Raw genomic sequence first — 16,123 nt, forward strand, 5'->3', positions numbered from 1 at the left:
AAACTGTTTGAAAATTGTTGGCATACATTAATTATAGTGTAGAAATTTACCTTTTTAAACCAATTTGAACACATAAAATTTAAAAGGGTATCTTGCTGTCATTACATTACCATACAGGAAATGGACCAGAGGTCCTGTTATTCCAGAAGCCACATTGAAATGAATTTGACATTAATTTTCTAGAAATATTGGAGACAACATTAATTAATTGCAAAGGCACATAACAGTTCTTTTGTTGCAGAAAGCAAGAAATGTATGTTTATTTGTCATGCATACCATGAGGAGCTTCAAAGAATTTTTTTTTTTCAGACTGGAATAAAAAATCTTATTTTTTCTCTTCTCATTCCATATTCTCTTTTTAGTTAAAAGAAGAGCATGCCGAAAACATTCTATTGAATTGCTCCTTTGATGAACGCTTGGGTAGTTTAGGCTTGTCATAATAGATGACAATAATAATGCTACTAATAACAGAATTGTTATTTTTTGGGTGTACACTTTTTTCTAGAATTTGTATTCTCTGTGTTGACCACATTGTGTATGCAATTAATTAGGTTCAGATACTAGCTTACTTTATATATTAAATACTAATAGGACCCCGTGTTTCAGGTTCACTTGTGTATGTCATAAAAATGAACCTAATCCGTTAAACTCTGATTTAATGATGGGCCTAATTACTAGGGATATGGGCAGTACTCACTTTTACATACATGATATCTGAGTACTGCCTTGTTGAGTTATTTACATCTCCTAAGCCATTTAATGAAATTGGGTTTAAGTCCAGATGATCTCTCAGATTTTACAAACTTAAACCATTCCCTGACTTTCTGATTTTCTGCTAGAAAACAGTAATGAAAAGGAGAAAAGGGAAAAAACATGAAACTCATTTAAAAAATAAACAAAAGCCATTTCAAAGATATTATCCCATACAAGATTGAAGAAAGGAAGATAAGTAAATGTAGTGAAAGCATGAGCTGTAATCATCACACAGTCTTCATTCAAAGACTGAATTTGCCTTTTAAAATTATGCATTGCCAACTCTTTGTATATTAACATAATAAAATTATAATACAATAAGAAAAAAAGGTTTCAAAAAAGACCAGAGAAGGCCAGACATCTGATTAAAAAATGCTAAAATGTACAGCTCCCTGGAGACTGGAGTTCCTTTTTAGGTTGATTTTGAAGGACTTGTCCAGGCAGGGAGCCTTCCAGGAGGAAATGCATCCTTGTCTGGGATTTAGTCAAGGGCTAGACTCCCAGGTCCCCAGTGAAAAATTTCTCTAGGAGAAATTCCCGAGGCAGGGCCCAGAAAGAAAGAGTCACCAGATCCTCAGAAGGGGGAGGAGAAGATTTACTCTCCCTCTGATCTGACTTTTAGTTGCAACACTTCTCAGGCAAAGAGTATGCCAACAGCCTTTCTCTTCTGCTTTGCTCGTCTGTGGTGGATACTAGCAACCTATGTGGTTCTAAAGTATCAAGCTGAGATTATAGTATGAACGAGTTGGAACATCAGTAGTGCCAAGTGCCATTTAAAAATCTTTTTATCTTCTGCGTGTTGCTTTTGGAGAGGAAATGTACTCAGATGTGGTTTCCAGTCTTGCAGAAAAATGGCATTTTCAGGCTGTATGGGACTCTTACATCATCTAGTTTCAATCACCTCATTTTGCAGATCAAGAAACTGAGAGTGAGGAAGAAGGGACTGGCCAGAGTTACTCAGCTAGACAGTGACAGACAACAGTGGAATTTGTGGTAAGTTGTATGGCTTCTGGGCTTTTCCTTCCAATATCTCACTGCAGCCTCCAACTCCTGGGTTCAAGCAGTCCTCCCACCTCAGCCTCCCAGGTAGTTAGGACCACAGGTGTGCACCACCATGCCTGGCTAATTTTTAATTTTTTTTTGTAGAGACAGGGCTCTTGCTATGTTTCACAGACTGGTTTAGAACTCCTGGCCTCAAGCAATTCTTCCACCTTGGCCTCCCTATGTACTAGAATTAAGTCATTATACCCAGATGATTTTTAAATTGTAGACACCTGTCCATTATTTAATAACCAAAAGACTTTATAAAAGTAATGTATTTTTCTGCCTAATCAACAGTGTTGAGGCATTTTGATGAAGCCTAAAGTTTTAGTTAATATTTTGCATTGTGTAGAGATATTTGCTTTAGAATGTGGCCTAGAATTAGGCTAAACATTTTGAAATTGTGCTCTGGTTTTGAAAATGGTTGACAATTTCCTATATTACATTCTAAAACTATAAACATCCTAACACTATAAATGCTTTCTTAATGAAACTATAATATATATTTAATATTATTACCTATGTTGTTTTACTCATTGCTAAAAATGTTCAGATCACATACATGACTAAAGCCAATTAAAAACTCATACTATAGAGGACAGAAATGCCCAAATAGGTTTTAGTTGAAAACTCCATTACTTATAAGCATGGATTAGGTTTTTCTTTTTCATTTCTTCAGCAGGTACATTTTAGACAACTGACAGCAAATCCATTATGTAATGGCCACTACAAAAGCTTTCATCAAGAGTGTGCATGTTTAGTGTCTCTGTGTGGGAGAAACTGGGTTATGGTAGTTGAAAAGGCAAAAGATTCAAGAGTAAGATAGAACTGGGCTTTTAAGTTCTTGAGTCCATGGATAATGCAATCAGAATTCTCTAATCCCAAGGTTGGAGCATTGGTTGACTATAGACGGAAGCCGTCTGCATCTTCAAAGCATTAGACATGGAGGTTCTCAGATATTTCTGTACATGAGTGACATGTAACAAGTTATACATGACGATATTCGCAGGAATATCATAAGGATCTAATGATATAATGTATGTGAATGAAATGTATACATTCTATACACTAGAGAAGTCTTTTCTCTTTTTGTATTACATATTAAAACAAATGGATGCCTGCAAAAACATGCAGAGTTAGAGGAGAGGGTGTGGGAAGCAAATAGTTTTCGTAATAAAGTTATGGTTTAGAGCGAAGAGACTGCCAGGAAGCAAATGAAATATTGATGCCAGAATATCCAGCGTCCATGCTTCTTAAAAATGTTACCTATGTATGAGTCACTTGGAGATAATGTTAAAATGCCAGTTCCGATTCAGGTTGTCTGGGGGTGGGTTCCGAGATCCTGCATTTCTTAAAAGCTCTCACGTGATGCCGATGCTGCTGGTCTTTAACACTTTGTGGGTTTTTTCTTGTGTGTGTGTGTGTGCAGGAAGGTTTTATGTCTTCAGATTAAGGGCCAACTGAGTATCCTCTCAAGAAGAAGCATTTGTTGGGGTTTATATGCCAAGGCAGTACCATCCAGCCTGACTAACACCCATGTTGCTATACCATAAAAAAGCTTTCTACCCTTTCTGGGTTTATTAAGTGTCGAGAAAGCATTCGGCTTTTACTATGTGGCTGGGGTTTCTGGCTGATAGCAGCAAGGTAGGAGTTTAAATTTAATAGAATTAGGAATAAGCAGGATCTAGAGAGAGACAGTCTATCCATTACTAAGGGAGAAGAGTTGCTTTTTGTCTCTTTACAAGGCCTTATCTAATAGAGGTCTCTGAATGCTGCCTTAAGAATCTGGGATATGGGACTGGTTGTCTTAACTACCTTTTTCCTTGACATATTGCCTGTTTACATTACCTTGGACCCTTCGCTTTCCTAATACAAATATGAACAAATATGAAGAGGCCATGTGAGATTTCTCCCTCTTTTTATATTTTCAGTTCCATTTAACAAACACATACCAATTAGGAGGTTACAAAGTAGTGGACGAGGCACTCTGAGGGACGTGAGAATCAAGAAAAGAAGATAGGTTCCCAGTACTGTCAGTTTACCTATAGAGGATACAGACATTAAAAATAACCAAATATAAGGCAGTTTGAGCTTACAAACACTAGATTTGGGGGGGAAATATGCTTAGAGAGCTGAAATAAATTGAAATAAATTCTGCTGGGGAGTTAGGAAGACATTGTAAAGGAAGAAGACTTTGAGTAAGGATTTAGAACATGGTCATTTGCACATGGTGACAGCAAATACTGAGACCAAGTCTTTGTCGTGTTATAGGTTTGTAAACAGAGAGGAAAAGCAGAGACCTAGGTTAAAGTAATGTAAGTAGAACCATGTTGAAATTTAAATGTCATTCTTTGGAATTCATCTTAAACTCTAGGTTTTGTATGGGACTTTTACAGATAAGGGATAACATTTTAAGGCAGTATTTTTGCTGCATTTATCAACTGTTGATTTATTTTTCTACTGCACCTAGTTCTCTGGACCTGGCAGGAGGGAAGATCACCTTTTATATAAACATATCCCCTTAGCAAATAAAATACAGCCCTTCAGCAGGTATAGGAGTAAGATGGGGAGAAAAAAATGATGCCGAATCCTCTTTAAAATCTATTTCTGTATTAACTCATTTATACATTAGGTGTTCCTTCATTGCAACTCACATGTATTACACTCACATGTAATAAACTCACATGTATTAAAAATTTTCTTTTCTCTAACTTAGGTGAATTTACAATTCTCTTTCAAATAAGTGTTTTCCATGAAAATTACACTGAAGTATTGGCTGGTCATAAAGAAGAAATTGTTTATATCTTTCCTTTGATATGCTCATGCATAGCCATTGTTAAAAGATGATCCTGCTAGCCTCCTCTGATTTTTTATTGTCCTGGATGGTGCTGTTGCCTAAGCAGAACAGGGCTGGGGTATTATCTGGTATCACCAAAGTCAATGTAGCCTAAGGATCAAACGTAGACAGAAGTGAGGATAGCCAAAGAACATTAGCCATTATCCAACTGAAAAGCAAGTTTGGGGCCAAAGTCAGAAAGTGAAATACATTAAAAACTTACAGATATTTAAGAACATGTCAGGAAACAGTGGCTAGAGCAGGGCTCTGTTGAGGGATTACAGTGTGGGGTATTTGTTTTTACTGGATATTGATTGTGTTGGCTGAGATGGACTCAAAGAGACAAGAAATGATTTGCAAATGCCAATCCATCTCTTTTACTGCCTACCCTTGAAGATATTCTCTTAAGAACACCAATAGTGTGAAACTTGTGCTGCTGTATTAACTTTGTGTCCTTTTGAGTTCCACTGACCAAAACAGTGTACCATTTGGACTGAGTTTGTTGTCAGTATATCTGAATTAATTAAAATCCAGGAAGTGCACAATGTTAATTTATGTCTGTGTGATTCTGAATTTTGTGTAAACTCTTTTCAGCAATGGCTGTTTGCAGATTACTTTGCATCCCTTCTCATTTGTGCTGTTGCTTACCCTTCTTTCACTTCTTTCCTTTCCTTCTCATGCTCCAACTTTGGTGGCATAGGATATCGTGATATTATTTTGATTTTTGTCAAATCAGGCTGCCAAATCCAAATTCCAGGCAATACTCAAACTTCAAGGGCATAGATATTTCATACTGATCAGGGTTTTCGTGATTATCTAGCATTTATCTTCATTTTTTAGTTTAAAACAAGTAAACAACTAAGCAAGATACTGAAAGGAAATATAGAGGAAGGTAGAATGGAGGGTGGCAGAATAAGAGAAAGGGAATGAAGAAATTAAACCAACATTTATTGGGTGCCAACAAATACCAAACATTTTGCCAGATTCTTTATATACACAGTGCTCCTTAATCCATACCACGACCTTGTCTTAGGGTTGTCGTTGGGCCCACTTTATCAGTGGGCAAATAGAGAGTAAGAAAGATTCTAATCAGACGTCAAAGTCATGCAGGCACTGCCCAGCACAGCTGAGGCAAGACTCTGGACCTCTAATGCTCTCTACCACCAGGCTGCTAACTGCAGTGAAAGTGCTGTCCTCTCTTTTTCACAAAGTAGCTTATACTATGCCAAGATAAGCAATTCAGATAAAAGGCAGAAGAAAGATGAGAATTGAGTAAAAGTTACAGATCCACTCCATTCCAACTAGATTGCTCTTTTCATTCACTTTGCACCTAACATATATGGGCTGCTTTATGGTGGTAATGAGCTTTTTATGTGACTATGACCAGTCTGTGCCTTAGTCAGCAATATGGAGTTGTGCTGAGTACTCCCTGAGCTATTTAGTCGGTTGATATATAGTCTGCTCATGCGTAATATGCAGAAATTGCTTTTTAATATAAATCAAGATGACTGTGTTTTTTTCTTTGTAATCCATATCTCAACTTCTGTGTTACTAGTAAATGGTGTTCTTAGCTCTGCACATTTGTTTTTAAAGAGCTACATATTAAGCACTTTCTTCATACTAGTAACTGTGTTAGGAGACACATTTGTCAGGACAGTCTGAACTCCACTGTGGTAGTATATAAACCCTGAAGTCTTGGGGGATTAACATGACAGACATTTATTTTTCTGTGTATGCAGAGTCTACTGTGGGCCTTGCTGTTCTCCAGGGCAGCTCTCTCTCAAGTCCTGTGTCAAGGGGCCATTTTGCTTCTATGTTAACGGCTTTGCCATTCCAACATGTGGCTTCCATATTGCTATTACAGGGGAAAAGAGAGCTGGGGGAGGGAGGTACCTCAGGGACCTTTTTCCTGACTTTCCTTAGAAGTGACACACTATATTCTGTCCATAATCTTTTTGTCAAAACAAGTCATCTGGCCTCAACTAACTGTGAAGGTGGTGGTGAGGAGGGTGTTGGAATGTATAGGTTTCTCTGTGCCCGTGAAATAAAGGATTAACAGATACCAGTGAGTTCTACTGATATAAGCTCTTGGAAGAACAAAGATCGAATTTTTAAAAGTTATTTGCTTCCATGGGAACTATGCAGTCATATGAGGAAAATAATAATTACAGAGGAGTATTTAGGGCTATATTGCAATTTGATGGGACCTGTAGCTCCTTAAGCCAGCAGCTGCTGTTCTCTTTAGAGAGTTCCTTTTTCATCTGAAATAATTGACTCGAGACTTACAAATGTCTGTCTGCTTTTGTGTTCATGCTGTCTGCTTTGTTTTCTTAAATATTAGAGGTCAAAATGTGTTGAAAAACCAAATCTGGGTCTTACAGTTTTTCCTGGAGCAGTAGCCTTGTGGTAGCTGGTTTTTGTTTTGTTTTGTTTTTTCATAGACTGAAGAGAATTTCCCACTGTGAGCCATGACTGGCAGAATGAAGCTGCGCACCCTGGTAGCTCTTTCTCTGTTGGGCACTTGTTCTTTATAATGTCTCAGCATTTATGACTGGCCTGGGTAAATATTGAGATAGAGTTCTGGCACTGGCCGTATAAAGCAGCAAAGCATAGGCAATTGAAGGCAATATTTTACCTTGAGTAAAAATAAGAATACAAATAATAATAATAAGGCCATGCAAATATGTTTAGGTTAGAGAGAATGAACAGATTCATGGAACTGGATTGAAGATTGTATCATGCTAGAGATTCTAGATATTTTCTTCTTGGGTTTGGTACCTATGTTTCTGTTAATACTTTTGTATTAAAAGGTAATTGGTAAAGAGCTACACAATTAATGAGTGTCATGTTGATTTGTATGGAGGGAAGAATACAACTTGTACCATTTTTTTAATAGTTTTTCTTATAGTGAAAACACTTTTCACGATTTGTACCTTATTTATAACTGGAAAATGCCTTATCCATAGACTTAGGTATTTGAGCTTTTACTGTCAAATATTTTCTTTCAACCATTTGTCACTGTGCCTTGATTCTCAAGTTCCATTGACTTTAAGGTTATATCCATATAATGAGTTTGCTTTGGCATTTAGACACATATTATGACCTCTAAGTAAATGTTTTCAGTAAATCTAGAGAGGAGGTATGATAGTTTCTGGAAATTTGAAGATAAACTAGAAAAGTAATCTGGGAAAGTTACACAAATAATAGTTATGATAATAATATAATCACAAACATTAATTGAGCATTCATTATAATCCAGCTATTGGGCTAAATGTTTTACAAGCATATTTTTGTTTAATCTGCATAATTGTGTGAGACAAGGACTATTATATCTGTCTGATCTTTCAAAGTTAGCCAAGAATTGTCCTGCTACAAGATAGTTAAATGGTTTCTAAATGTGTGGATAATCCACAAAACCAAAATATAACTAAGGAAATTGCTGCTTAAATTCTGTTTTTTAACTTGCATAAAGATAGTCTATTTTAACAAAAGTGCTGCAATCAGGGTAATTGGAAACAGAGATAAAGCAGTGGAAATGTGTTTCGTTTTTATTCAAAAGTATCCAAAGAAAAAAATATACTACTTAGTACGGTGGTTCTCAATGGGGAGAAACCTTGCGTCTCTACCTATAGGACATTAGGCAAAGTCTAAAAACAGTTTTGATTTTAGACTGGCACCTTCTGTATACAAACTAGGGATGCACTGCTAAACATCCTCCAATACACAGGGTGGGCCCTACAACTAAGGTTTTTTGTTTGTTTGTTTTAAGACAGAGTTTCTCTCTGTTGGCGAGACTGGAGTGCAGTGGCAGTCATGTCTCACTGCAGCCTTGACCTCCTGGGCTCAAGTGATACTCCCATCTCAGCCTCCTTAGTAGCTGGGACCACACACATGTGCCAACATATCTGGACAATTTTTAAACATTTTTTGTAGAGATGGGGTCTCACTATGTTGCCCAGGCTGCTCTAGAACTCCTAGGCTGCAGTGATCCTCCTGCCCTTTGCCTCCCAAAATGCTGGGATTTGCAGACATGAGCCTGGTCTGAGTTTCATCCATTCCAGAGAGTCAGTAGCACTGAGGTAGAGCTTGTGTAAAACATACTTCTCTTTCTAGATAGGTGAACTCTTGTAACTAAGAGCTCAGTCAGTGGATCTGGGATTCAGGGTTTTGACTCTACTACGTGGCTTTGGGAACTTAACCTCTTAAGTCTTCATGTAACTACTTATAAATTGGAAATAGTGATAATACCTTACAAGACTGTTCTGAAGACTAAATGAGAGAATTCTGCAAAATGATTAGCATAGTCCCTTGCATTGTTAGATGAACATTAATTCTAGCTGACAAAAAAACTTTGGTTAAACAAAGTATGTTCTTTGGGGACTCTTAAATACTGCTGCTTAGCAGGTGTTAAAAAGAGCTGTTTCCAGATCAGACAGCTTTATTTTGAACCATGTCTCCTGTACTTATTAACTGTATGACCTTGGGGAAGTACCTTAGAACCCTCTGTGCCTCATTTTGTTCATATATGAGATGAGAGTAGTGAGTAATATGCATCTTCTAGAGTTTTTGTGAGGCTTAAATAAGAGTATAAATGTGAAGTACTTAGAAGGATGTCTACCATTTACAGGCAGACAGTGTTAGCTCTTATTATTCATATACCTAATATTGTTAGATAAGGCATAACATATAAATTAATCTTCTGACCAAGTGAACATTACCCCTGGAAATACCAGTCCTATGTTTTAACAATTAGAGTAATGAAAATCACTCTACAATTATTTTTAAAACTCTTGCTTAATTAAAAATGAATACTAAATGCTTTTAAACATTTCATTGTTCACTCAGGGTCCTTGTTGTAATATTGTTTCTTGTGTACTAGATTACGATATAGGAAGCTCTTAGAACAAATGAAGTATGAGGGTTTTTCTTAATCCAGATTACTGAGACTTTTATTTCTGTCTTTAAAAAAAAAATACTGTTTTTATATCATTTGTATCAAAATATCATCTGTCTGCGTCTAGGATCTCTATCTTGCCTTTTCTAAATAACCGCATTTGATCAGTTGATTAAATTTTTTGTTAAATATTAATAAATATTAATTTATTAATTAGCTGATCAAACATTTATTGAATGTGCTATATATACTATGCTCTCTTAGGTAGATTAGAGACCAAAACAAAATGACTTTTCTTGAGGATTTTGATTTAGCAGAAGTAGGCATTGATGACCTAATGCCAATTAAATAACTGTAAATTTAAATGTGATCTATGCTGTGACTGAGCCATCGCAGTTGCTATACTTATGGACAAACCCCACTCACGTAGGACAAAGATAGGCCTTCATAAGGAATTGATTGTTAAGCAGCAATCTAAAAACTGAGTGGGCATTAGCAAGGCAAAGAGAATGAGCATTACAAGTAGATGCAACAGTATATGTAAAGGTCCTGATTCCAGAGTGGGAGACATTAAAATGAAGGGATTTTAAAAAGTCTAGTGTGGCTAAAGACTGAAAAAAAAAAAAAATCTAGTTGAGGAGTCTAGAAAGATAGCCAGGAGCTCATCAAACATGGACTTCTAAAGCGTGTAAAATATTCCAGACTTTATCCGATAGAAAATGGCAAGCCAATGGAAAGTTTAAGCTTCTGAATAATATGATAGATTTTCATGTGAAGAATGACTTGGAAGTAGGAAAAAATTGGGGCAGAGAAAACAGAAAGCGTCTGCAGTAGTCCAGGCAAGATGTGATGAAACCAGTGAGAATCGTGTCTGCATTAGGAGTAAACAGTCTCTGAGAAATGACACTTAAAAATTCTCCTGTGAGAGGAGGGGTGATATGTAGTTCATGAACTTGGAAAATTTTATTTTCACTGTTTTGGCTTTTTAATCTTTTACTTGTTCTTGGCCACATTCTGAAGGACTGCAGTTAATGAATAAGCAACTTCCAAAAGAATGAGAAGAACAAATGTATAGCAATTATAAAAATTAAATGTTATTTGTATAGTACTTTAACCATTACTATTGCATTTGATTAGCAAATTTTTATAACAAGTGATGTTTACCCTTATTGTCCCTAGCAAGTGACTATGGTCCGAGTTGATATCTCTTAATATATTGGCAATAGGAAATGCTTAATTCATAGGCCTTGATGCATAACAGGAAACTTTATTTGTCTTGTCTTATAGAGATGGGTGAAACTGAGTAGAAGTGATCTTTCATTTTGTTCTTTGCATTATATGAAGAGAGATATAAAAATGTTGACTTTGGCCAGGCACGATGGCTCACGCCTGTAATCCCAGCACTTTGGGAGGCCAAGGCGGGCGGATCACCTGAGGTCAGGAGTTGGAGACCAGTCTGCCCAATATGGCAAAACCCCATCTGTACTAAAAATACAAAAATAGCCAGGTGTGGTAGTGGGCGCCTGTAATCCCAGCTACTTGGGAGGCTGAGGCAGGAGAATTGCTTGAACCCAGGCAGTGAGCCAAGATCACGCCACTGCACTTCAGCCTAGGTGACAGACCGAGACCCTATCTTAAACAAACAAACAAACAAAGTTGACTCTTCTGTTTGCATTTTTAGCCACTAGTGTCTTGATTAAAAATACAAAACTTTTGTTTACCTATGTAACAAACCTGCACATCTTTCACATGTACCCCAGAACTTAAAATAAAAATTAAAATAAAAAAGTTACAAAACTTTCAGCATTTACATAAGGAAAAAGTTAGCTATATGTATGCGTGCAAATATGTGCTATGTGAAATATAAACTGTGTAAATATTAAATATGTATATACGTATACACACACAGCCTGTATAGGGTCTTCAATGTCAATATTTTGATAATTGAATGTTCATTTTAAACATCTATAAAACCTGTTTATATGTCTAATTCTAAAATGTCCATGTATATTAAACCATTTCTAAAATAGGTATAAAAATATCTTAGGGTTATTGGGAGAATGAAATGAGATAATTTAGACAAAGTGATTTAGTACCTGGCACATAATAAGCATGTAAAATATTCCATAATAAGTATGTATTTAATATTTAATACACATTTAATAATTTTTAAATATGCAGATATAATTAAAATATAGTTTTCATTATTACATATTGACTATATAATTTATTATATATGTATATGTTGAAAATTTAATATACTTATGTGTGGATACAAATATACATATATGAACATCTATACACTGTATTAGCTATTGATTATTATAATAAAAATAGCTGCACAGTGATGTTCAAAATGACATATCGTCTTACAGCCAGTTTTGGTAAAATTTGTTAGAGTTTGCATTTTATTTTGATGATTTCTGTCGTGAGGAATCACTGTAAATCTGAATATGAATGCTAGCTCTGAAGTTTGTTTGTCTGTTGTATTGTGTTTTAAGAGACAAACTGTCGGCCCGGCGCGGTGGCTCAAGCCTGTAATCCCAGCACTTTGGGAGGCCGAGACGGGCGGATCACGAGGTCAGGAGATCCAGACCATCCTGGCTAACACGGTGAAACCCCGTCTCTACTAAAAAATACAAAAAACTAGGCTGGGCGAGGTGGCGGCGCCTATAGTCCCAGCTACTCGGGAGGCTGAGTCAGGAGAATGGCGGGAACCCGGGAGGCGGAGCTTGCAGTGAGCTGACATCCGGCCACTGCGCCCCAGCCTGGGCGACAGAGCGAGACTCCGTCTCAAAAAAATAAAAAAGAGACAAACTGTCACTCTGTTGTTGCCAAGTTTGGTCTTGAAATTTGGGCTCAAGGGATCCTCTCACCTCAGCCTCCAGAGTTGCTGGGACTACAGGCATATGCCACTATGCCCAGCCATGAAGTTCTGACCCCACATGTACTGATTCATTCCTTATTTGTTATTTAAACAATATTTACTGGAACTCTATTCTGTGCCAGCCCTTGCAAATCTTACAGTCTGATGAGAAATGCACATGAAAGCAAATAATTGCAATAAAATGGTGTGAACAATGTGCAACACAGTGGCCTTTTAAAGTAAGGGGGCATCTGCTGCTTTAAATGGCATATGGTTAATTATTATGGACATATGTGTCTATTGTTAAACTAAATAGGGAAGACTAGAAACTAAATAGAGGAGCATTTCTTTCTAAGCATCTATATTTGATTCATCCTTTTGTCTTTATCTGCCACCTACATGCTGCTGATGACATGCGAATGATTATCAGTAATTGCTATCACTTTCTCTTACCCCAGATTCCTATTTCCATCTGATTTTTGGCAATCTGTAGGTAGATGTTCCATAGATATCTCAAATTCATTCTGCTTAAAATAAATTCATTGTGTTCCTACTTCTCACAAAAATTGTTTCTTCTCCTATATGTCTAATCTCTGTTAAATGTATCATCACCCACAAAATCACCCCAACTGAAGTCTGGGAGTTCTGATCAATATTCAGTGCCTGCCTACAACCTACTGCTAATTGATCATCAAATCCTCCTCATCTACTGCCAGTTTTCTTCTTCTCCCTCTTGGGTAAACATGTGCATGGTACACACCCCTTATACCCCAAATTAGTAGGATAAGAAGACAATTTTCAAGTTGCTAGGCAGCAGCAGTTGAAGAGAAAGCTCAGAAAATTAAGTCAGTGACTTGGATATCAAAAGCTATCACTTTGTTGTCTCTTTTTTCTGGAAGTAGAAAATGTTTCTTTTCTTTAACACGAAATAATAAATTTAAATTCTTTTGATCTGTGAACTTCAAAAACAACCTCTTACATGTCTCCACATTGAGACATTTGCTGAATGTCCCGATGGCTGCCTTCCCTTCCATCACTGATGTTTTGTACTTCCAAGGGGAGTTTGAGCTATGAATCTCAGCGTCCTTTTCCAATCTCTGACTGCCCAGGATGTGGATGAGAAATTAGTACTGCAATTTATGTTCACGGAGAAGTATATTATTCACTGAGATTCATCAGAGCGAAGAAATGACCGATATCACAGACATCACGATAATAAAAGATATCACAAATTAGCTCTGATCAGATTCTGAGTCTCTGAGTGTTCTCAAAATTTTCTTCTGGTCCACAGTCTTTAAAGAGTCATTTATTAACTTATAAGTGTAAAGTGCAAAGCTATCTGGAGCATAGCAGGTCTATAGTATGTGGTTCAGCCAGTCCCCCTTGTAGGATATCTTTAAAAACCAAATAAATCAGTGAGCATCTAGGTCCCAAAATCTAGAAAAATGTTTCTAAGTTCCTAAGGAAAATAACATTGGAAGAAGAAATGACAGCTTTGTTTTATCCTTTTTTCATTTTTATGTGTTTTGTAAAATAGTTTGATATCTTGACAAATATGTGGAGTGCTATTAATATTAACCATAAGGGCCAGATGCGGTGGCTCACACCTGTAGTCCCAGCCCTTTGGGAGGCTGAGGTGGGTGGATTATTTGAGGTCAGGAGTACAAGACCAGCCCGGCCAACGTGGTAAAACCCCATCTCTACTCAAAATACAAAAAGTAGCCAGGCCTGATGGTATGCACCTGTAATCCCAGCTACTCGAGAGGCTGAGGCAGGAGAATTGCTTGAACCCGGGAGGCAGAGGTTGCAGTGAGCTGAGATCATGCCACTGCACTCCAGCCTGGGCAATGGAATAAGACTCCGTCTCAAAAAAAAAAAAAAAAAAAAAAATTAACCATAGGTGAAAATGAAAAGTTTAAATGACTTTAAAATGTGGGATTTTAAATAGTATATGCAGTAGTTACAGAGGAAAACGCTGTGTAGAGGGGGAGGAATAGATAAAGAAGACAATTATTCCTTGAATAGGTAGAAAAATAGAAGATTAAATTTACTTTGAATATTTCTCAAGTAAATAGATTATTACTTTCTGAGCTCCCAAGTGGCTGTTTTTTCCCTCCCTTTGTAAAAGAATTAAAACTTCTGATGTGCCTTAATATTTCACATCTTGTTTGGTCTGTGCATCCTGATCTGGCATGATAGCCTGACATTGTTTGCAAACGGTGGTGTCATTGCAATATACATATTCATTGGTCCTTAGCTAAAATTAGGTTTGCTGAGTAAATAGATTTTGTGCAGCCAACCTAAACAGATCACTTCCCAGGATGCCAAGGAAAAACACTGTCAGTGAGACTTACTTCATACTTTATCAACATGTTATCATATTTACAAAATGAGAGAAGGAAAAACTGGACCAAACGAAAAGCTGTGATTCACAAACATAAACCTCTTGAGTGCAGACAAGAGTCCTATATTTGAAAAGATGATTTGTGAGCATTCTTCCACAAGCAAGGGATCATTGTTAGTGGATGCTTATAATTCATGGTGGAGCGCTTTAGGAAAATATGCCTGCTGGTCCTTATGCTGCATTTATTCTGCTTTCTGTAAACCAGATGAATGTAGGATTATTTATATAGCATAATAGCTTTCAGCATGGAAATAGATGGAAAGTTTATTACCTGTTTTCTCCCTTCCCTTAGGAGAGATTTTTGTGTTTGTTTTTTGTTTTTTTTTTTTTCCTTTAAAGTAAGATTCTCATAAAAAGGCTGAACGTGACAGTGCATCTTGTAGTTTTCTTGGAATAAAGTCCAAATGGACTGTAGTCCATTCTGCTTTGCCAATTAATCTGGAAGCTAGAGAAACATGGGCAAATATGAGGATAAAAATTCAATGGATTTTGCTTCACTTAAAGAATGCAGTACTCATGTGGAGATTATTCAGTAAATATTACAGGCTTTCTGACATTGCTTAGTTGAGGGTTACATAACTGTAACTCTCTACTAGCTAATAGAATTCTATTTAGACTAGATGATTGAAGGAGATGAGAAAGCAATGAGCTATGAGATAGATAGGAGGTAACAGAAAGAGAAAAAGCTTCTGGCTGGAGTGTGGAGACCCTGGAGTCTGAAGGACATGGATTTGAATCTTTCCTTTGATTTTTACTAGATATCATGTTTGTCAGCTTCAGTTTTCTCTTCTGCAAACCAGCAATCATAAACTGTCATGCAGATTGCTCTGTGGTTTATGTGGGTTAACATATGACTCATCATTCTCTTCACCTAGCAGGCATCAAGTCCACTCTGATTGGTAGCTCTTTTTCCTCTTCCGAGCACATCTTTTTAAAAATGTTAAAAATTAACAATCTGTGTTAATACGTAAATCAGATTCCTTCATTTTCAAAGAACCATGTTTAGGAATCTGTGATTTTCTATGGTACTTTTTTCCTTGTATTTTTGTTATCTTTCCTCCTCTTTTTAGCACCCATTGTTTCTACAGTTTACATAACCATAACCCTCTGCTCTCAACAAGGAATAATTGAACGCAGGGGAGTCATCATGCATTCAGATGTGACCCTGCATACCCTCCATCAGCCTAAGACTTTTCACTTCTTTCCCTTTCCCTGTGTCTCCCTTTCCCTCCTCCCCTCTCAGAAACAAGCCAACCTATACTTCAGCTCTATGACTTTTTGAACAGGATACATACATAAATATTTGAGGGGGATGAGTGTCAGTGGTAA

At 36.9% G+C, this 16,123-nt stretch overlaps 1 protein-coding gene across 7 annotated transcripts in view; it reads left to right on the forward strand.

Annotated features, from left to right (window-relative positions):
• LRRC4C (leucine rich repeat containing 4C) overlaps window positions 1-16,123 on the forward strand; it is a 178,347-nt gene that overhangs the window by 47,918 nt on the left and 114,306 nt on the right. For 2 of the 7 annotated variants that reach the window (XM_077964802.1, XM_077964803.1), the window contains exon 2: window positions 1,667-1,746. The exons of the other annotated variants lie outside the window; for them this stretch is intronic. The gene's annotated coding sequence lies outside the window, so the exon portion shown is untranslated. The remainder of the gene's footprint in view (window positions 1-1,666; window positions 1,747-16,123) is intronic. 7 annotated transcript variants of the gene reach the window in all.

The sequence above is a fragment of the Macaca mulatta genome, chromosome 14 (assembly GCF_049350105.2).
Source record: "Macaca mulatta isolate MMU2019108-1 chromosome 14, T2T-MMU8v2.0, whole genome shotgun sequence".
Taxonomy (NCBI): Eukaryota; Metazoa; Chordata; class Mammalia; order Primates; family Cercopithecidae; genus Macaca; species Macaca mulatta.